At 55.2% G+C, this 22,568-nt stretch overlaps 1 protein-coding gene across 3 annotated transcripts in view; it reads right to left on the bottom strand.

Annotated features, from left to right (window-relative positions):
• The window catches only part of CUX2 (cut like homeobox 2), a 75,038-nt gene that overhangs the window by 35,411 nt on the left and 17,059 nt on the right, over positions 1 to 22,568 (bottom strand). Inside the window, exon 1 of one of the 3 annotated variants that reach the window (XM_075434790.1) lies at positions 6,468 to 6,480. The exons of the other annotated variants lie outside the window; for them this stretch is intronic. The gene's annotated coding sequence lies outside the window, so the exon portion shown is untranslated. Of the gene's footprint in view, positions 1 to 6,467; positions 6,481 to 22,568 lie in introns of those variants that run through there. 3 annotated transcript variants of the gene reach the window in all.

The raw sequence follows: 22,568 nt of genomic DNA, 5'->3' as shown, positions 1-22,568 counted from the left end.
TCGCTGGGCACCACTGGAAAGAGTCTGGCCCCGTCCTCCTGACCCCCACCCTGCAGATATTTAGAGGCATTTCTAAGGTCCCCTCGCAGCCTTCTCTTCTCCAGGCTGAACAAGCCCAGCTCCCTCAGCCTCTCCTTGTAGGAGAGATGCTCCAGTCCCCTCCTCATCCTCGCAGCCCTCCGCTGGACTCTCTCCAGTAAACGGGCCATCGTCCTGGGTGGATTTGCTCCCCAGCGAACCACAGAGCAATAAATAAGCCAGCAGTACACAACGCAGCTCTTGGCAAGCGCAAGGCACCCGCTCCTACAGACACCAGCATCCGAGGGCAGATCCGGGCTTGCGAGAGCCCTAAATAAGATCCCGCTTGCCTTCCGCGTATTTTACAGCTGAAAGCTGAAATAGCTGAGAGGGTCTGAAGCCAACCAGGACGTTAAATCCAGCAGCTGGCCTCGAGCCGCTGCTCCAGCCGAAATCTGGGCTCCATTCATTATTGCAATCAATCAGCTTTAAAAAAAAACCAAAACAACCAACCACAAAAACAACGATAAACCACCCTCTAAACCCTCTTAAGACACTTTAATGGAAAAGGTATCTCCTCCCATCTTCCTCGTCTGTGACCGCGGGGCTGGAGCAGCAATCCACGCAGCCGGGTGCAGCCGGAGGGTCCGTAAGGCGCCGGGGACCGTGGTGGCATGGGCAGAGCATCCCTGTGCTCCTGGAAGGGACCCAGGACCCGAGCAGGGGGCAACGAGCCCCCCCCGCCAGCCTTGCTTCGGTCCACCACCATGGGTGCCACCGCCGCGGGTGACGGCGGCTCTGCGGGTGACGTTCGCTGCCCGGGGATGGGGACGACCGGGACAGGAGCACATCACAGCCGTGCCCCACGGCGCAGCGGGACACCGGAGATATCTGCCGGGGTTTGGCCAAGTGCCTCCACGCCGGAGTCGACTGAACCAAAGCCGCCGGCGGCAGCCGTACCATGGAGGCAAGGATGGGAGGAGGAGGAGGAGGGGAGGAGGAAGGCTGCCCAGATAACCCCCCTGCAGAGGACCAGGGTGTCTGGCCAAGCGCATTCGCCAGGCCCGCGGCTGCCAGGAAAGGGAGGAGCAGCCGGCGGGAGACGGAGCCTGGCACCGAGCAGCCGAGGTCCTTCCCGGCTCCAGGGGGGCTCAGACCGGGGGAGAAGACGCCGCAGGCACCAGCCATGCCATTATACGCTTTATTGATGCTGTTCTGAAGAAAGCTAATCAATATATTAGATTTCCCCAAGAAAGAAAACACCAGCTGCCAGCAGCACATAACTCCTCGGCCGCCGTGCATTTTTCCATCAAGCCCCGGAGCCGCGCGTGTCTGCGCAAGATGAGGTCACGTTCAAGAGGTGACCTCCCGCTCGCCCGGCGGCCAGGTCAGGGCCAGGGCCACGGCCACCGCCGCGCCGCACGGCAAAGCCCACGTCCCCCCGCGTGGGTTGGAATAAAGACCTGAAATTCCTCAAATATCCCGGACCGGCATCACCGTGGGGTGCGGAGAGACAGCCCAGCGCCCAGCTGGACGAACCCAGCCGGGTCCAATGGGGCTCCCCAGGGACCCCCCCTATCCCGACACCTTTGCATCCCCGCACGGACCCACAGTCCCATGGATTTGGGCTTCGAGGAGGTTTCCACCGGGAAAAGCCATCTCAGTAATGGCCCTTTGCCCGCCATGCTCCGCCGGCAGAGCCGCTCCTGCAGCCCCCACCGGCCCCGAACACGGGACCACAAACCTGAGAGAAACGGGAAAGCATCGAACCGACGGAGGCACGTGGCAACCGCGGGCTGCCGGCACGCGGAACCGCGGCGAACCGAACCGCGGCGCCCGGCGTGCCGCGCTCCCCGCACCCCCGCGCTGCTCCAGGGTATCCACTCCTTAAACCATTAAAACTGATGCTCCCAAAGCCGTTTAAAAAGGACAGGATAAATCCACGCTGGACCCAGCGCTCGGCACCGGCAGGAACGCGGACTGACGTCACGGGGAATTGATTAGTGTTTTAATAGCATTAGATCATCGGGAGGGTGGCAGACCTGCTTCAGCAACCCAAATGTTATGCAGATTCGCTTTCGAAACCCTAAAGCAGGGCGCATTTAACCAAGGCAGAGGAAATGTCCCACATTTCCCCAGGATTATCTGAACCATATCAGATATAATCCAATGATCTGTAAAGTGATTATACCCAGCTGAATATAAGAGATCTCTTCTGGTAATGCAATATTTCATCCAGCTGCAGACATTAGGAGGAGGCAAACAAAGGAGGAGATTTAATAAGTGGAAATAAAACTATAGGCAGAGATAGTTTTAAAATCTCTTTTTTTTTTTTTTTGGTCTCGCATCTAATTGCAATCAACAACAGACATCTGACACAGTGACAGCATCAGCAAAATTGCTGCTGAGAGCACAGAATCTTTGTCTAAAAATAATCAGACATTCAGCGCGCCGCTGTTTGTTATAACGGTAATCGATGCTGGAGGCTTTGAATTCCATCAATTTATAGATCTGCTCTGTTCTGCCTGGTGATTGTGTTCTGCACACATCCACTCCCGCCCGGCGCAGGCAGCGCCGGGGCGCTGCGTGATGAAGATAAGCTCAGATTCCTTTCATACATTCCTTATCAGCTCTAATTCTCCACCAGGCAAGAGATGTTCGCAGCAGTTCAAGATTAGTTCAGCTTCTCAGACGCTGAATTGGAGGGTATTGATCAATAAATCAAATCACGGGCAATCAATCGCCCGATCCGAAGAGTCTAGCCGACGCATTATTACTGGCGCCTTCCGCGCCGAGGCTTTTTCATGGGTTTCATCAAAACGCGGCTTCCCTGGCTCCCCGCCAGCTCCCGGGCTGCCTAATAGACTCCGCAGCGGAGGAGCTCCAGCCCAGCAGAAGAGCAATAAATTTCTCATCAAACAGCCGATAGAGAAACAAGATGAACATCTGTTTTGCTGCAGTGAAACTCCTGTGTTCTTCAGAAGCCGCAAACCAGGTCTGACAGACCACCCCAAAGGCAGCTTTGCCTTCCACAACGCGGCAAAGCGGAATATTCGCCGGTTATTTCAATCGGGTAATTTAAGAAGACTTTGCATTCTCCTCTCTGCAGCTGCCGGAGCTTTACAGACAGGATTCCTGCTCAGTCGATAATAAAAGCCATCCTGGGACCCTGTACTATGAAGGCAATTTTATGATGCCCATTATGTGGCAATGTAACTTCATTAAAAGCTGTTTATTCCCTCTAAGCATTTGAAACGCTTTCCCTCGCCCATAAAGAAGAGCCTCTCGGTGCGCTGGGAAGGTTCTTTGTGCCGGGAGCCGCTTTCGGGTGTTTCTTGCCGGGGACGAGGGTCGTGCCGGCAGCGGGATCCCTGGCAAAGGGGCTTCTCCTCCCGGCCGGCAGCGAGACGGGAGCTGCCGGGAGGCAGCCGTATATTATTTTTATTACGCCCTCCAGATGAGCTATGTTTACTGGAGCTCCGTTTCGGTGACATTTACCACACCAGCTCCTTTTATAAATTCAGATGGACAAGCACCCCGAAAAATGTGCCTCTGCTGCGAAGACGGGCTGGCTCCTCTGCACACCGTTTGCTCTCCCATTTGGGACAATTCGGGGCGTCTCAGCCCTGAGAGCTTAATTTCCCAACCCATTATAATCATTTCCCAACGGCATGATAATTCAGCGTCCGGAGATGGAACCGCAGCCATGGCAAAGCCAGACCCCCATCCTGCAGCCCGCAAGAGCCGCCTTGCTCCAGAGGAGGGACCAAGTTAAATCCTTAAAAACAACCAAGCAACCCCTAAATCTCAAATTGACCGCTCCTTATTCCTGCTGGCAACATTAGCCAAAAAAATAAAAAGAAAAAAAAAAAGATGGTTCAGCCCCATCCCGGTGCTCAAAGTATTAATTTAACAAGTTAATTCTTCGTAAGCACGGCCGATGGGCCGGGGTGGCTTGGGGACATTTCCCCCAACGCTGCCAGAATAAATCCTGGATGGGGCCGAAGGGTCAGCCCACGGCAGGGAGGATGCTCGTCTCCGTACGGGATTTAGCAGCCCCTTCCAGGTTGGCCTTTCCTGGAGACGTCGAGCTGGCCGTCAGCCAACGGCCGCTCGGGCTCCGCTGATGTTCAAGAGCCAGCGAAACCACCCGGCAGCCACCTCCCGTCTAACGATGCGGCCCCAATTAGCCAGCGGACTGGGAGAAATCATCCCTAAAGCAAGGCAAGCCGGCCCACATTTGTAAATTCTACTGCAAATAATGTGAATTAAAGAAGAGAAAAGGTGGGTACAGATACATAGAATCACAGAATCACAGAACGTTCGGGGTCGGAAGGGACCTCTGTGGGTCATCTAGTCCAACCCCCCTGCTGAAGCAGGGTCACCCAGAGCAGGCTGCACAGGACCTTGTCCAGGCGGGTCTGGAATATCTCCAGAGAAGGAGACTCCACCACCTCATGATGGCTTGCAGAAAGGGTTGAAGCCCCGATTTTTCGCTCCTGGCAAATTTTCTCCTCCGGCCACCGAGGTTTTTCCCACCGCACAGAGGCTGTGATGCCTCCAGGGAATGGACCGAAAGGTGCTGGGCCACGACACCTCGGTTTCGCACCCTCCTGAGGTTATACTCCCCAAAATCACCTCCGGGAACGCGCTCGAAGGACGCAGCTCCACCTCTCACAGTGAATAATCGGGATAACCACGGGAAGGAATACCCACGCTTCAAGGAACGAAATTACCTTCCAAATCCCTTCACCTTTCTTCAGATAAACAGGCAGAAACTCCCCCGGCGTGCGGGCAGACGGTGGGACAGGGCACGCTCCCGCCCTCCTCGCCGGGCGCCGAGCTCGACAGCACCGGTTCGATCTCCCCCCACAAACATACACAAACCACCGCTAATGGCTCGCTATTTCCTCAAACAGCGTCGCCGAGGAAAAACAGAATTACTAGAATACATTTTAATTGATTTACAACAGCACTTAGTAACAGTGATAAAAGAAAAACTTGCTTTATTGGACCTCCTGCTAATTAGCTGGAATGACTCCGGGTTAGAAAAGCGCATCCCTCACAACCCGGCACAACCCCGACCGGCACCCGGCACGGAACAGCCTTTCTCCATGGAAAATCCTTTGGAATAATCAGAGCCAAACACGGTTACTGCTGAGAGACGGCGGAGGAAAGGGCTGCTCCGAGGACGGAGCCACCAAACGGGACAAACCAGCGGATTCCAGACCCGCTGTCCGTCCATAAACACGCCTCCACCGCGACTTTGAGACATCCTTCCCCGAACGACTTCTCAGGGCAGCGGATGAAGTCGCACAAGCAACCAGCAAATGTTTAATATTCAATAAACGCGTCAATCTGACATCCGGAGGCAAATGGGGCTTTTATTGAAGAATTGGTAAACTTCCTCGGAGGAAAGTAAGTGCGTTTTAGCCTTCAAGGGGTCCCCGCTGAATAGAAATGGAATGTGATTTGTGATAAAACTCAGCTGCTCTCGAGAAGACGTTAAATAAATGTTGCTGTTTCACTAGGGATATACGGAATTGATTGCACTATAGACTGTTTGGAAGATGCACGCTCCCCGCGCGCCGCGCAGCCCGCTCCCATCGCCTCTAGGTCGGCCTCAATACCCGCGCAGAATTTTCTAGAAACGCTTTCAACCCACCCTTCCCCGCGGTTCTGCCCGCTCCGGCACCCCGAGCGCCGGCTGCAGCCGCGCAGGGCTGGATCCGCCCCAACCGCGGGGAAATTTGGGATGCTCCGGAGCAGGGCGAGTGCCGCCGCGGATCCGCCCCGGACAGCTCAATTCCTCCCAAAATACGATATTCCCTTATTATTTGCATGGATGCGGTTGATAGCTCAGAATCACCCTTAAATCCCAGAATCCCAGCATGGCAGGGGTTGGAAGGGAGCTCTGTGGGTCACCCAGTCCAACCCCCTGCCCAAGCAGGGTCACCCAGAGCAGGCTGTAGAGGACCTTGTCCAGGCGGGGCTTGAATATCTCCAGAGAATTCCAAAATACCAAGGGGATGAGAAGCGATTCAAAATATTTTCGCCACCAAGACCAAGTCCGACCGCCCCGAGCATCCGCGGCCGGCACCGGGGGGACCCGACCCGTCGGAGCGCCCAGCGGCACCCGGGGAAGGGCAAGGCAAACAAACCAATCTCCGACAGACAAATGAGAGGCCAACGGTAGCACCGCGGCGAGCGCAAACTGTGATATAATTGCGCTGCTGCTCCATCATCTTTAATCAATAACACCCGGGGCTGCCACCGCGCGCGCAGCCCGACTCCCAGCCTCCGCCAAGGAACAGCGCGTCGTGAAAAAGCCCGATAGCTTTTTCCCCGCTAATAGGCGGCTCGTTCCCTCAACCCTGCTGATTTTTTAAATAAACCTAAATTCCAGTAATTGTTTAATGCTTATTTTTACTTAGCTCTGGTTCACCTACCCTGGCTCTCCGTGTCAGAAAAGGATATTTTGCTCCGGTGGCTGGGGGGGGAAAAAAAAAAATAAAATAAAATTAGGAAACTGTTGGTTACGTCGCGTCGCTGTTAGACCGTAACCGCAGCTTGGGGCAGCCTCCAGCCCGCTGGAGGAACGGCTCTGCTCCCCCTAAATACATATCTGCTCCAGTTTTCCAGGGATCAGCTTCCCCCAGGACCCTTGGGAAAGGGCTTTCCCATATGTACGGGATTTTTTTTTTTCCCCTGCCCAACGAAAGCCTGGATTTAAGCCCAAAAAAGATGCTCTTGCTTTCCGGGTGGATTCACCCCTTTAAAACCCACCAGCGCCGCACGCCGCTGCCTCCCCATCCCCCCCCCGAGAAGGTTGAAGGTGGTTCTGGAAAAGTACAGGAAAGCTACAACCAATTCCTTTAGGAGATCCATCACGTCAGATTAGCAACTTAGTTTCTTATTAGCTATTTTCCATCCTATCATATTAATATTTGTTTTCACTAATACAATGCAGGAGTCTTATCATATTAGCAACTTTCACATCACATTAGTGAAAACAAATACTAATACAATACAATACTAATATGACATGATCTGACGGGAAATTGCTAATACAATAAGACTCTCCTACCATATTAGTACAGAAACATCGCGTGGCCCAGTTACAGCTCTCTTTGAACTGGGCAGATACCCGGCATTTCCAAAACCAGCCACGTTCATCGCATCTGAAGGTGCACGCGTGGGACCGGGAGACAGAATCACAGAATCACAGAATGGTGGGGGTTGGCAGGGCCCTCTGTGGGTCACCCAGCCCAACCCCCTGCCCAAGCAGGGTCACCCAGAGCAGGCTGCACAGCACCGCGGCCAGGCGGGGCTGGAATATCTCCAGAGAAGGAGACTCCACAGCCTCCCTGGGCAGCCTGGGCCAGGGCTCCGTCACCCTCAGAGGGAAGAAGTTCTTCCTGATCTTCAGCTGGAGCTTCCTCTGCTCCAGTTTGTGCCCGTTGCCCCTTGTCCTGTCGCTGGGCACCACTGGAAAGAGTCTGGCCCCGTCCTCCTGACCCCCACCCTGCAGATATTTGTAGGCATTTCTAAGGTCCCCTCTCAGCCTTCTCTTCTCCAGGCTGAACAAGCCCAGCTCCCTCAGCCTCTCCTCATAGGAGAGATGCTCCAGTCCCCTCCTCATCCTCGCAGCCCTCCTCTGGACTCTCTCCAGTAGCTCCTCATCTTTCTTGAACTGGGGAGCCCAGCACTGGACCCAGCACTGCAGATGGGGCCTCACCAGGGCAGAGCAGAGGGGGAGGAGAACCTCCCTCGCCCTGCTGCCCACACTCCTCCTATTGCACAGGCTGTTCCTTCATGAGGAAGAACTTCTTCCCTCTGAGGGTGACGGAGCCCTGGCCCAGGCTGCCCAGGGAGGCTGTGGAGTCTCCTTCTCTGGAGATATTCCAGCCCCGCCTGGACATGGTGCTGTGCAGCCTGCTCTGGGTGACCCTGCTTGGGCAGGGGGTTGGACTGGGTGACCCACAGAGGTCTCTTCCAACCCCGAACATTCTGTGATTCTGTGACATACGATGCACGCGTCAGAAGCAGCAAACATCTTAAGCATTGGCTCCACGGGGCTGGGACAGACAGAGGCTCACCCTCCCACGCCAGCTTTCCGGCCCTCTCACTTCCAGCACCTGGAGCCATTTCCCTGCTCTCCCGCGGTTCCCCCCGCTCTCCCGCTTCGCCTCTCCCGCGGTTCCCAGCTAACATCTCCCGATCCCCGGCCGCGAGCTTCAGACTCAAAAGCAAACGGGGGTTTCTCACCCCAGCTCCTCGGCAGAGCCGTCTGCGGAGCCGCTCCCCGGGCACCCAGGGACGCTCCGCACCGCCCCGGCCGACCGTGCCACCGACCGCCGCGGCGAACGGCTCCAGCGCGGAGAGAGGCAGGCAGCGCGTCTCCTTCCAGCAACGCCCAGCTTCGGCACGCTCAGCAATTTTCTATTCTCTCAGCAATTTTCTGTTCTACTGAATTAGTAGTTTGTATTGAATTAGTATTCATTTTCCCTAATACGATATATCAGCATAATCACGTTAGCGACTTCGACATCGCACAGAGCCGGGTGGGGAGCGCCGCGGCCGCGGAGCAGCCTCCAGCGGGAACGCTCCAAACCTGGGGCTGCATCCTGCTCTCACCGACCTCCCCCCGAAACCCCCCAGCCCCGTGGTGCTGAGCAGAGGTCCCCGCCGAGGGCACGGTCAGGGCAGCGCTCCTCTCCCGGCAAAGCGGCGGCAATTTGGGAACTCCAAGCCGAGCAGACAGCGGGATGCAGGCAGGTGGATGGGATGCTCGCTCCGCTGCAGCCGAGAGCCGGCACCGTCCCGTGGGAACACCCCAGCCAGCACTGAGCCTGCCTCAGTTTCCCCATCAGGATGGCTCTGCAGGGTCCGGTCCTTAATTAGCTGATGAAGTTACAACGAGCACAAGCAGCGAGAGGGAGATTGGGAGGACAGGGAAGCTCCCTGCCCCGTGGGGTGAAGAGGGACCAGGGAGGGCACCAGGGCCAGCCCAGGGCCACCGGCGGGCACAGACCCGGGAGCCGATCCCGCAGGGCTCCGTGCGCTTGGCAGCGGGACAGGAATGGGCTTCACGTCACGATGAGAGGCTCCGGAGCCCGCTGCTGGCGTAGAGCGGCCGGGTGACAGCCGGCGATCTGCCGCATCCCTGATTAGCTCTTTTATGGACTCAAATAAATTGTCTTCGCGTTAACATGAGAGCGCGTTTCTTTTAACCCGACAGCAGCAGGCCCACGCCTCCGACCCAGACGTCATCGCCCGCCATGGGAAGGACGGCGACAGCACCGGGGCCGGAGCAGAGCCGCCCCTCGCACAGCAGTCACCTTGTAAAATCAGCACATTTTATAGATAAATATTTTATATATATATATATAAATATATATGCGTGTCTATATATAGACACATATATCACAGCCCCGCTACCTGCCGATGCCCACGCAGACACCCCGCGAGGGTCGGCTGCTCTCAGAGCCCAGAGGTCACCCCAAGCGCAGAGCTCCCGGCCCCGCGCAGATACACGCGTGCAAACACACCCACGGACGCCTCTTTTCAAATCCGAAGAAAATCCTGCGCCTTCACTGTCAGCGCTGTAGATCACTCTGAGATATATACCATATTAGCAAAAAGAACTGAATTATATTGCATTCATGATGCAATTAAACACTTCACTAGGAATCAATGTAAAACTGATGAGGCCTGAAAGTAGTGCATATGGCTTAGAACATTATAAAACATTACCTTCACTCAAATCCTTTTCAGTAGCAATTTAAATCTTCTTACAGTTACTGCTGCCAATGGTAAACCATCTCCTGATTCATAACAGTGCATGGGAAAGAATGAATTTTTTTAAAAATTTATTCAACTACTAAATTACCCATGAAACCGGAATAGCTGACAGGAGTAATCTGAATTATTATTAGCTCTGCAAGTATTCTGCATTAGCCAATTTAAAACCACGGCTCACAGGCAGAAACCAGTTAGTACAGGCAGGGTGTTAAATGACTGCCATAGTTCTTCATTTTACTGCTGCTTACGTTTAAAGGTCAAGAGATAAAAATTACATATGACTGCAAACACAGAAAGGGTGCTTATCTTTTTTTTTTCTAGGAATCAGGTCAACCAGAAACTTTAAAAACATTTGGAGATATGACTGTATAAGCCACGATGCCTCTGAACGGCCCCAGGATTTAGGAGGGGGTTGCGGAGGCTGCGCCGAGGGAGGTTGCTCTTCCTCCTCCTCCTCATCCCTGCAGCTTTTCACGCCAGAAAAATGGGAGAAGGCAGGGATGAGACGGTCCTGGCCTCCGAACCACGGGCACGGTGGTCATGACCCGACGCCCAGCCGAGCTGCGGCTGCCGGGATGATGCACCGGATCACCCCGCGATGCACTGGATCACCCCGCGGTCACGGAGGGTCCCACCAGATCTCCCACCCCCCCTCCAGCACCTCCGCCACGGAGCCAGCGCCAGGACCCCTCGCCGGACGAGCAATTCAGCCCCGGCTGAAATCCCCGCTGGGCTCCTAATCCATGGGCTGATTAGTCAGAAAGCAAAACTACCCCGGGGTCGGGGCACCGGCTGCTCCCCGAGACCCTGGTGCCCCCCAGAACAAGGGGAGGGGGTGGCACGCGGGGGCAGGCGCCCACCGCACCATAAATCCCCCCATCTCTAAAGCCCCGCCAAGGTGAGAGCAGCCCCCTCGGACGCCCAACGTGCCACAGCCCTCGTTAGCCTCTCGCAAGGCAATTAAAGCCAGGGGGAGGGATGGGCTCAGCCCCCGGCGTGGGCACCCTGGGGGTCCCCAGCTCCCCACCTGCCCATTCGGGGGGGTGAGGAAGGTGTCCGGCCCCCCCAAACACAGGCACCTCCAGCCCCGCAGCGATGGGCAAAGCGCTGCCGAGCGCTGCCCCGGCCGCAGCCACAGAATCACGGAATGTTCGGGGTTGGAAGGGACCTCTGTGGGTCACCCAGTCCAACCCTCCTTCCAAAGCAGGGTCACCCAGAGCAGGCTGCACAGGACCTTGTCCAGGCGGGTCTTGAATATCTCCAGAGAAGGAGACTCCACAGCCTCCCTGGGCAGCCTGTTCCAGGGCTCCGTCACCCTCAGAGGGAAGAAGTTCTTCCTCCTGTTCAGCTGGAACTTCCTCTGCTTCAGTTTGTGCCCGTTGCCCCTTGTCCTGTCGCTGGGCACCACTGGAAAGAGCCTGGCCCCATCCTCCTGACACCCACCCTGCAGATATTTATAAGCATTTATTAGGTCCCCTCTCAGCCTTCTCTTCTTCAGGCTGAACAAGCCCAGCCACTTCCCACCAGGGTCCCACCAGGGTCCCGCCGTTGTCCACGGACGAAGACGGGAGGACGGGGCGGGTTTCCAGGCAGAAGCCCCCCGTGCCGGCGCGGAGGCGGTGTCTCTTTAACTGACCATAACACTGCATCATCCTTTCTCTTCCTATTTTCAGTTTTATTAGCAAAGCAGCCCGATGTTTATACTAGTGGGTATTCCATTTGCCAGAACAATTACGCTATGACAAATGGCACATCAACGTAATCCATCAGCTCGGCCGAGACAGGAATCCTTTATCCTGGGCTGCCATTAATTCCCAGCCGGGTCTCTGGGGTCCCATGCGTCAGTAACCATGACAACCTGGGGGACGCCGGGCGGCGATGGCATCTCGCCGGGAGAGACGGGCACCCCGGCGGGGCGCTGGGATTTCAGCCCTGGCGCCGGCACGTCAGCCTTGGGATCAAACGCGGGGGGCACTGGTGTGGTGAGACCCCTCCGTGCAGCGTCTGGACCACGCAGGAGCCCTAAGTCAGCGTGGGGACACCAGGAGAAACTGTAGAGGATGGTGGCACTGGAGGATGGTGACATGGCCCAGGCTATGGCAGACAGCTCCCATGTGGATTCTCCAGGGTCTAATACAACGTCCACGCTCGCATCCCCTCTCTCCATGGACCACAACCATTTACGGTGTTGCTCTCTGGCAGCCTAACAGCCCATTTTCACGAAACTTTGTGGAATATCTCTTAAAATGCTTACACCTCTGGTAATTGGGTTAAAATTAACCACAGGAATCCAGCGTTACTGAGGGGGGTGGACACTGAGGACAAGCCTCAGCCCTGAGGAAGCCAGGCGCGGGGGGACAGGACTCCCTGCCCAACGGCACGTGGGGTGGGCCTCTGGGGTTGAAGGCCGTGGGGCTCACCGGTGGGATGTACAACGGGCTGGTGGTTCTCCAACAGCTGAGGAGCCGGCAGCGCACCCCACTCCGCATCGGCACCGGTCAGGAGGGACGGCCAGAGGGCTCCTGCCCAACCCGCTGCCTGGGGCGACGTCTCGGTCAGCTCTGAAGACCTCCAAGGTTGGAGGTCTCAGCATCTCTCTGGTCTAAGGCTGAACCTCTCCATGTGGATGAGCTTTCTCCTTCCATCTGCACCCCCCAGGATGGAGCCCGTTGCCCAGCACAGCGACCCAGGAGCACCCGTAGAAACGCACGCTTGGCCCGGACTGGTGTATTTGGAGTCTGAACAGCCAACACAGACCCCTCCTCTCCTTCCCACCAACCTTCTCTGGGAAGAGACTGCAACTTCCATGAGTTTCCACGGCCCATGGTGAGTTTGAAGACGTGAGCAGCATCTGCGGCATGAGCCAGGATCACATCTGCTCCCTGAGCACCCACATCTTGGGTCCCACCAGGGCAAAACCACAACTGCAAACTTCATTATGAGACAAGATACGGCTGCACCGACCCGTGGCCAAAACCACCCGCCCGCCGGTGATGCCCGGGCAGGCACAGACACTGCCGGGCTCCCCAAACCCCACGTTGGGAGATGCTCCCTTCCCACCCATGAACGCACAGCTTGGACGCTTCTTTCCACAAAACTGAACATCTTCCACCAGGCAAGAACTCCCCGGGGCCGGAGCATCCCCCAGATAACGAGAGGGGAGCCAACCGCCGCTACTCAGAAGCCAAAACCAAGAGGAAAATCAAGCCCTGCCCATGGCCACGCTCTCGAAAGCACCGAGGGGTTTCTCCTCCTCTGCCAAATTGATCTGGCCTCGACCCAAACCTGCATGCAGACAGCCTCAACTACCTCCTCTGTTTTATTAAGCCATTACCAGAATCATCTTATCCTCATTTATAATGTTCGATACATGGTCTGAAGACTTCTCTAATCCACTAATTAGATGCAACGCTCAGATGGATGAAATCGGGCGGGTATTTTATGCAATTGCGCCGTCTTTTCCAAGGGTCTGGCCCGATTTCAACCCCCCGGGCGGTCAGCTCGCTGCCTGCCTCCGCGCCCAGAAAGGGTCCTGCTCACTTTTTGGAAAGCGGATGGGTCTGTGGGGCAACCCCCTTTGCCCCCACTGGGGTCCCCCCTCATCCCAGCGCAGAGACAGGCAGAGGGCAAACACCCAGGAACATCCCCGGCGCATCCCCACCCAGCCCAGACCCCGTCTCTCTTCCCATCTGCACCCAGCCAGGGTTGAGCCGGGAGGAAAATTAAGGTTTTTCCCATCTTTCTGTAGGTAACAGCACCGGCTGCTGCGGCTGCCACAATCAAACCATTTTGTCTCCAGCCTCTCCCACACGCGGGGCCAGGGGATGGCTTTATCCCCCTGAATCCTGTAAATCATCTCAAAGCCATCCTCACAATTTATAGGGAGGACATTAAACATTATAGCCACTGACGGCATCAAATTACGCTTGAAAAATTGAGTTCTGCCGGAAAATGAATTTAAAACCTAAATTAAATTAAAACCTAACTAAATTAAAATTAGGTTTCTAAACTAAAATGACTTTTTAATATTTTCAGGAGGGAAAAAAAAAAACCCCCACCCTTCTGTCAACTAATAAAATTTGCCAGTGTCTTTTATAGCTGACAAGTCCTGTCTGAGAGCAATTCTGGTTATGCTGCCTAATAAATAACTGGAATAGAAAAGGCAGCGGAGGATGGGATGATCAACTGTGCCACCTCGGCTCCTTCGAAGTGGGCTGGGAAAGGCCAGAAATACCCCCAAAGCAATTAAAAAATAACCATAATTAACGCAATCTTCAACAAGGAGCGGGAGGGGGGTAAATCCAGCCGTGACCGCTCAGCTGTGCTGATGCTGACGCAGCCCCGGTGCGCTGGCGGGACGTTTGGGGACCGTCACAGCCCATCGGTCATGCGTCATCCCGCAAGGATGCTCGGCCAGGGGTGTTGGAGAGAGTTTGCTGATGCAGGACCCAAGGGATTGGGGAAAAGATATATCTAAACAAGGGCATTTAGATATATCTTTTCCCCAGGTCCATTCCCTGCCAGATCTGCGGGGACTCATCACAACCTACAAATTTTGATCGGTCTCATACGGATGGGCACCGTGGACCGCAGGATCCCAGACGCGAGCCGAAACATCAGCGACGAAGCACCGTAAGATACCACCTACTCGGTTCATCTCCTGCTGGAGGGCTCCAAAACACAGAATCACAGAATCACAGCATGTTTGGGGTTGGAAGGGACCTCTGTGGGTCATCCAGTCCAACCCCCTGCCCAAGCAGGGTCACCTACAGCAGGCTGCACAGGACCTTGTCCAGGCGGGTCTTGAATATCTCCAGAGAAGGAGACTCCACAGCCTCCCTGGGCAGCCTGGGCCAGGGCTCCGTCACCCTCAGAGGGAAGAAGTTCTTCCTCATCTTCAGCTGGAGCTTCCTCTGCTTCAGTTTGTGCCCGTTGCCCCTTGTCCTGTCGCTGGGCACCACTGCAAAGAGTCTGGCCCCGTCCTCCTGACACCTACCCTGCAGATATTTGTAAGCATTTATTAGGTCCCCTCGAAGCCGCCTCTTCTCCAGGCTGAACAAGCCCAGCTCCCTCAGCCTTTCCTCATAGGAGAGATGCTCCAGTCCCCTCCTCATCCTGGTAGCCCTGTGCTGGACTCTCTCCAGTAGCTCCTCATCTTTCTTGAACTGAGGAGCCCAGAACAGGACACAGGACTCCAGATGGGGCCTCACTAGGGCAGAGCAGAGGGGGAGGAGAACCTCCCTCGACCTGCTGGCCACACTCCTCTTAATGCATCCCAAGATCCCATTGGCCTTCTTGGCAGCCAGGGCACGCTGCTGGCTCATGGTTAACCTGTCATCCACTGGGACACCCAGGTCCCTCTCCACAGAGCTGCTCTCCAGCAGGTCCGCCCCAGCCTCTACTGGTGCCTGGGGTTGTTCCTCCCCAGGTGCAGGACCCTGCATTTGCCTTTGTTGAACCTCATCAGGTTCCTCTCTGCCCACCACCAGCTGAAGCTTCCTAAAGTCTCTCCCCAGTCATTAATGGTGGTAATTAATTCGTCCCGCTTTTTAAATGGCGTTCGATGTATGAGCCTGCCTGCTCACATCTTGATCTCGTGTTGTCAGGGCTTTGATAGAAGAGCTACACAAACAGCCTGGGTGACCATACGTCTATCGATCATTAGCGCGGGCAGATCTAACACGAACGCATCCAAACGAGCTTTAGGAGACGAGAGAGATCAAGCACGCAGCAAGTGGGTCTGCACAGCCTCATCCAGTGATTCCCAGGATCCAGGAGGAGCTTGCAGGTATTTGGCCCTGCAAAAGCAGTAACACCGGGCGGATGCTAGAATAGAATAGAGTATTTCCAGTTGGAAGGGACCTCCAATGATCATCTAAGTCCAACTGCCTGACCGCTTCAGGGCTGATTAAAAATTCAAGCAAATTCTTCCAGGCATTGTCCAAACGCCTCTTAAACACTACCGGGCTCGGGGCATGGACCACCTCTCCAGGAAGCCTCTTCCAAGACCCCAAACTGGTGCGGTCCTCGTAACCACCCGCACACGACGCTGAGCCAGGGAGCGGAGGCTCGACCAGCAACAGCAGCGCCGCATCCCCTTTTTTCAAATGCTTTTTTTATCTCTCCGTAGTATTTATCGCTCCGTTCAACTGGCAGTTCCCCCGCCCGGCTCGCTGCCGCTTCACAAGATGCCAGACTCGGGGGCTAGCCTGCTAGACGCCAACCCAACGGTCTTCTTTCAACAACGTTAATTATCTCGAGCCTTCCGTAACAACAACAACAAAAAATATCTTGACCCCACTGGCTGCCAGTAGTGGCAAAGCTGGCGGAGGATCAGGCTTTTATCTTCCCATCTCAGAGAAGAGCCTCGTGTTTGATCAGTCGGCGCTTTTTTTTTTTCCCCCCCTTCCCTCTTTGTACATTTTGAACTTTCTAGACTGATTAATTCCTCCTATCGTGGTAAACTGTTGTGTGTACTCTCGAGTGTTGACTTGATTTTCTTCCTATTAAAAAATAAACATCTTCCTAAGAAATTAAAAGAGCTTAGCACATCTTTGCTCCGTAAGCAAGCTGGAAAGAACCTCAGCCTGGAATAGTGGGATGGAGGAGGGGAGAGAGGAGAGTTGAAAAGACTTCTTTACTTTAAATTAAAGTTCAGGATTAAAGGCGTCCGGCTCTCAGGAGTTATTGTGAAAGCCTTTTTAAAAGTCCCAAGTGGCTAGTCCATAATATTCCTTTAAATGGCTAAATTTAGAAGAAGAAACCTCCCAGCCCTCCAGTCTGGCACCAGTGAGGGCTCAGGCTGGGGGTTTTTTCATACGATCTCTGTTTCGCAAACACCAAACAAGACTTAAAATACTTTTGTAAGCCCTGGGTCCACAAAGCCCGGCTCTGCCGGGCTCGGTATCGATAACAACCAGCACCCATCCCTGCTGCCCATCGGCACCAAGGAGGAAAGCCAGGGGCAAAAGCTTGGAGCCACCGAGTCTGGCAGTGAATTTCCCCAGCTAGGCAGGGGAGGCAGAGGCAGACACCATCCCCAGTATCGACAGGTCGGATCAAAGATCCTATTTACTGTCATGTATTCCCTGCTTTTTCATTTTGCAAAATTATCTTAACCCTTACCTCGTCTCAGAGACGAATGGGCTGGCTGGCAGAAACCCTGAGCTGCTCGCAGAAAATATGGTTTACGTTTTGCTCTCTACCTTGCAGTTCCAGCTCCGCAATCGTCTCTCACAAAGAAAGGATTTGACTGAGTTCGCAGCTATTGCGGATGACAAATGCCTCCAGATTTATGGCAGCTATTCATGCAAGGACTACACTACATGTAAATCAATACCATCAAGAACAATTTGCTAAAAATATAAATACCATGTTTCGGCTTTAGCGATATTAGCAAAGTGGGATTCTTCGTGGCTGCGTGTAAAATAACTGCACCTGTCCGAGTGCCCAGGCTGAGCTCAGTCTGCCTAAAAATAAGAAATCTCAGCAACGCTCGCTCTTCCGAAATAGCTCCTGAAGCCCCGAGAGGCTGAGGGACTTTGCCCCTCCATCCACATGCGGGTTTGATTACAGAAGTCACAAATAATTGGCGATTAAATGCAGAATAATTTGTAATTAAACGCAAAAGCTGCTGCACACCCACTCGCAAGGAGACGCCAGCCTTCACAGAATCACAGAATCACAGAATGTTCAGGGTTGGAAAGGACCTCTGGGGTCACCCAGCCCAACCCCCTGCCCAAGCAGGGTCACCCAGAGCAGGCTGCACAGGACCTTGTCCAGGCGGGGCTGGAATATCTCCAGAGAAGGAGACTCCACAGCCTCCCTGGGCAGCCTGGGCCAGGGCTCCGTCACACTCAGAGGGAAGAAGTTCTTCCTCATCTTCAGCTGGAGCTTCCTCTGCTTCAGTTTGTGCCCGTTGCCCCTTGTCCTGTCGCTGGGCGCCACTGGAAAGAGTCTGGCCCTGTCCTCCTGACCCCCACCCTGCAGATATTTAGAGGCATTTCTAAGGTCCCCTCTCAGCCTTCTCTTCTCCAGGCTGAACAAGCCCAGCTCCCTCAGCCTCTCCTCGGAGGAGAGATGCTCCAGTCCCCTCCTCATCCTCTTAGCCCTCCGCTGGACTCTCTCCAGTAGCTCCTCATCTTTCTTGATCTGGGGCAGCCCAGCACTGGACACAGCACTGCAGATGGGGCCTCACCAGGGCACAGCAGAGGGGAAGGAGAACCTCCCTCGCCCTGCTGCCCACACTCTTCTTGATGCACCCCAGGATCCCATTGGCCTTCTTGGCAGCCAGGGCACGCTGCTGGCTCATGGTCACCCTGTCGTCCCCCAGCACTCCCAGTCCCTCTCCACAGAGCTGCTCTCCAGCAGGTCCACCCCAAGCCTGTACTGGTGCCTGGGGTTGTTCCTCCCCAGGTGCAGGACCCTGCATTTGCCCTTGTTGAACCTCATCAGGTTCCTCTCTGCCCAACTTTCCAGCCTGTCCAGGTCACACTGAATGGCAGCACAACCTTCTGGTGTATCTACCACACCTCCCAGTTTGGTGCCATCAGCAGGTCTTCCGCAGAGACCTCCCGCTCCTGCCCGTCCATCTCCCGTCGCAAATCAGAGCTGGGTGCCAGCGGCTTCTCCACCTCGAGACACGCGCCCTCGGCGCGTGTCTCGAGGTGGAGAAGCCGCCGGCACCCAGCCTGCTCATCACCAGCAGACTCTACGTTTGCCCAGTTCCATGGGAAGGCAGCTGAGATTTGGGGTTTATTTCTGCTGTGGGTTTGGTTTCCCCGCTCCGGCATCCCTGTCCCATGGCCAGCAGTGCCACGGGACGTGCCACCCCCAGCCCGGCGGGTCGGGCGCGGGGAGAAGGACCCCTTTCCCACGGGACCGAGGGCCGTGCCGAAGAGAGACATCTCCCCCTGTAACTACATAACTCAGAATAAAAAGCCGGAGCTCGAACACAGCGCAATTAATGCGGGAAGCATCGATTTCTGCGCGGCACCAAGCTGGCTCATTAATTCCAGGCGCTCCCACAAGCCAATTCCAGCACGGGCATCCCTGCAGCAGGAGACACGGGGGAGAACATCGGAGGCTGAAAATCCTTCGGGCACTGACCTTTGATTACCACGGAGCTTCAAAAAAAACACGTAACCTCAGCCGCCACCCTCCCCAAAACCCACATTTCGGCTACCGGCGTTGCAATTCCACGCCAGCCCCCGTCCTGGAGAATGCCAGCGCGGGGCCACGGTTCCACCGCCTGCCCCTGCCAGGGACGGGAGCCATGCCGGGATGCAAGGGACGCATTTTCGGATGCGGGGACAAGCCACCTCCACACGCCTCGGCTCAGCCCCTGCCACCGCTTCCTCGCAAAAAAACCCTGAGCCCCTCGGTCTGCCTGGCAACACCCTCTCCCCCCGGGCACGGACGCGGGCAGTGGGGTGGGGGGATCCCCTGAGCTTTTAGGGAAGCTGCTGGAAGCCATTTCAACCTCCCGCAAATCATCGGAGACCAACGCTGCTGCCCCAGAGCCGCCCGGCCGGGAGAGCATCTCCCCAAGCTGGGAGAGATCTCCCCATGCCTGGAGAGCATCTCCCCACGCCAGGAGAGCATCTCCCCACGCCTGAAGAGCATCTCCCCACGCCGGGAGAGCATCTCCCCACGCCGGGAGAGATCTCCCCACGCCTGGAGAGCATCTCCCCACGCCAGGAGAGCATCTCCCCACACCTGGAGAGATCTCCCCACGCCTGGAGAGCATCTCCCCACGCCAGGAGAGCATCTCCCCACGCCGGAAGAGCATCTCCCCATGCCGGGAAAGCATCTCCCCACGCCGGGAGAGCATCTCCCCACGCCTGGAGAGATCTCCCCACGCCTGGAGAGCATCTCCCCACGCCGGAAGAGCATCTCCCCATGCCAGGAGAGCATCTCCCCACGCCAGGAGAGCATCTCCCCACGCCAGGAGAGAATCTCCCCACGCCAGGAGAGATCTCCCCACGCCTGGAGAGCATCTCCCCACGCCAGGAGAGCATCTCCCCACGCCTGGAGAGCATCTCCCCACGCCCGGAGCCTGCAGCCTCAAACTACCCCTGAGCTGGGGGGGGAGCTGGATGCAGGACCACGGCTCAGGCAGTCAAAAAATAACCCCGCGAGGGGTAAAGCTGCCTCTTCGCCCCAAGCACCAGGATCTGTGCGGCTGGAGGAGCGGAGGAGGTTGATCCCCATCCGGGAGCTGCAGGGATGGGGATGGGAGACGGGGGATCAGCCAGCCTGGCCCCCCGGCACCCAAAGCATCCCCTGCGCCGTACGGGACCGCGTCCCTACACGGGGGTCGGACGCGGCAGACGGCGGGGAACGCGGCAGCGTCCTCCATGCTGGAACAAACGCCAAATCTGGTTTGCACTTGATGGAGCCTGACAAGAGCAACAATCACAGATTAGTAAGGAAACTTCTTGCTTTTCAACAAAGGTTAATAAATAGTGACAGCATTAAGTCTCTTCTGATTAACTATGCTGAAAGATGTTCTTGCCGTTTGTAACACGGAATCATTATTGGATTAAGCACAGTGTATAAAAATGAAATGTGAGTTTTAATCTCAAACGCAGGCTCCCCGCGCTCCGACGCAGACCGGGCAACTCGCAAAAGCTCCTTGTACTAAATTCTGTCACTCCATCTGTGGGGAGATACCATCTAAACCGCGGCGCCTTCCTAGTTTTGGGGGGATTTCTTTTCTTTCCTCGACTACTACGAAGCCACCGCGACTTGACTTGAGAAGCATCTAAAACCGAGCTACATGCCCTGGCTAAAAAAAAGCCCCAAATCCCCCGTCACTTCCAAATACAGCATCTCCTGGGAGGATTTCGCAGGCAGGAATTGCTGTGCTAATTAAGGAGGCGCTAAATTAAGCGCTTCTGCCCACACATGACCACCTCCGTGCATCCTGGCTCCGGGCAGCGATATCTCGGGGGATCGGGGCTGGGATGGGGTCGTTCAGTTGGAAGGGACCCACAACAATCCTCTCGTCCAAGAGGTTCGAAGGAAAAAAAGATTTCTAAGCAAACAGTGAAAAGCAAAACTCCCGAAGCGAGACGACTGAAGGCAACGTCCGGGCTGACACCGCTTGTCCTGGAGAACGAAGACCAAACCTTCACGTAAACCTCAGGATTTGCCGTAGCCTAATAATTTCCGTACACCCCGTAAATTCTCTTCAGCTGCTCACTGGGCGTTTGTGCACAAACCCGACGCTCAAGAGAGGAAAAAAAGGAGCTGCTGTGTTGAACTGGAGATACTGGGGCCAAACCCAGGCACAGCCCAGCCTAACGCCAACACAGTTACACCAGGGAGCAGCTTTACCCATTTCTACTCAAAGCTGTTGACAAAGATGAGCTCGTGATGGAGCAGAATTTTGTCAGGGTGTGGGTCTGTGCGGGATTCCTCCCTCCAACTGGGACGGAAAATATGGGGACCTTAGAAATGCCTCTAAATATCTGCAGGGTGGGTGTCAGGAGGATGGGGCCAGACTCTTTCCAGTGGTGCCCAGCGACAGGACAAGGGGCAACGGGCACAAACTGAAGCAGAGGAAGCTCCAGCTGAACCCGAGGAAGAACTTCTTCCCTCTGAGGGTGATGGAGCCCTGGCCCAGGCTGCCCAGGGAGGCTGTGGAGTCTCCTTCTCTGGAGATATTCCAGCCCCGCCTGGCCGCGGTGCTGTGCAGCCTGCTCTGGGTGACCCTGCTTGAGCAGGGGGTTGGGCTGGGTGACCCACAGAGGTCCCTTCCAGCCCCTGCCATGCTGGGATTCTGTGATCTCCAGGCTTGGCCAGGAGAAAATTAAAAAGAATGCTAATAGGAGAAGCGGTTCTTTTTCACAGAAAATGCCATTTTTACGAAAAACAAGATGCATTTTCTCCAGAAAAGGCATTTCTGAAGATGTCCTGGCTTGAGACACTGGGAAAAACAAACCTGACCATCTCCCAGAAGAGAAGATTTCTGTTTTATTTTCAGAGGATTCTCTCCTGTTTATCGTTCATACTGTTGGTGTTACCCCTCCCTTCTTCCACTCCACAGCTCTGGGGCTGGTTTATAACACAACATAACAGCTTAACTCTCCCATTATTGTATTCTGTTCTTATTTTTATTTTTAAAATCGTTACGAGCAGCTGCTACTTCGCGCAGATTGAAACCCCCTCTCTTCTTTGCAGGATGAAAGGGGGGGGTCTGTCTGTTGTAATGAAACCAGTTTGCACCCAGATCCAAGTCTCCGCTGTTTGCGTCGTCGGAAAAGCGTTTGACACTCGTGTCAAAGTGTCAGACTATTTTATTACCACGCAAAGCAGAGACGCTTTGACTAGAGGAGATAAGATGTTTCCATCAGTCAGCATCCAGAAACAGCCTCCCCACGATGATTAAAAAAAATACAATCATAAGGTGGTTTCAGCCACAGCGTTCCAACCGCGGATGCGTAAGAAAGCCATGCAGTAATAAATAACCCCACGAAAGCAAAGCCCAGCAGCAACGCACGAGCATCCCATGGTGCTCCTTCTGGGGGTCACTGGCCAAGGGAAACCCCATCTGATAAACAGTAAAACAGGGAAAATAAAGAATCGCTGTCCAAGGGGAGAGGGGATGCTGCTGCCGACTCATCCCACCATCGGCCCTGGTGCCCCAGCGTTGAGGTTGGAGTCTGGGGGATATCCCTGGCCTTGTAGGTGGGAAAAGATCAGTCAAGTGTGAGAAATGCCAGAAAGCCTGGGCTCCCCAG

The sequence above is a fragment of the Opisthocomus hoazin genome, chromosome 13, assembly GCF_030867145.1.
Source record: "Opisthocomus hoazin isolate bOpiHoa1 chromosome 13, bOpiHoa1.hap1, whole genome shotgun sequence".
In the NCBI taxonomy this organism is placed as follows: Eukaryota; Metazoa; Chordata; class Aves; order Opisthocomiformes; family Opisthocomidae; genus Opisthocomus; species Opisthocomus hoazin.
Note: the sequence above shows the minus strand (reverse complement) of the source record. Positions and strands in the feature narration are given on the sequence as shown.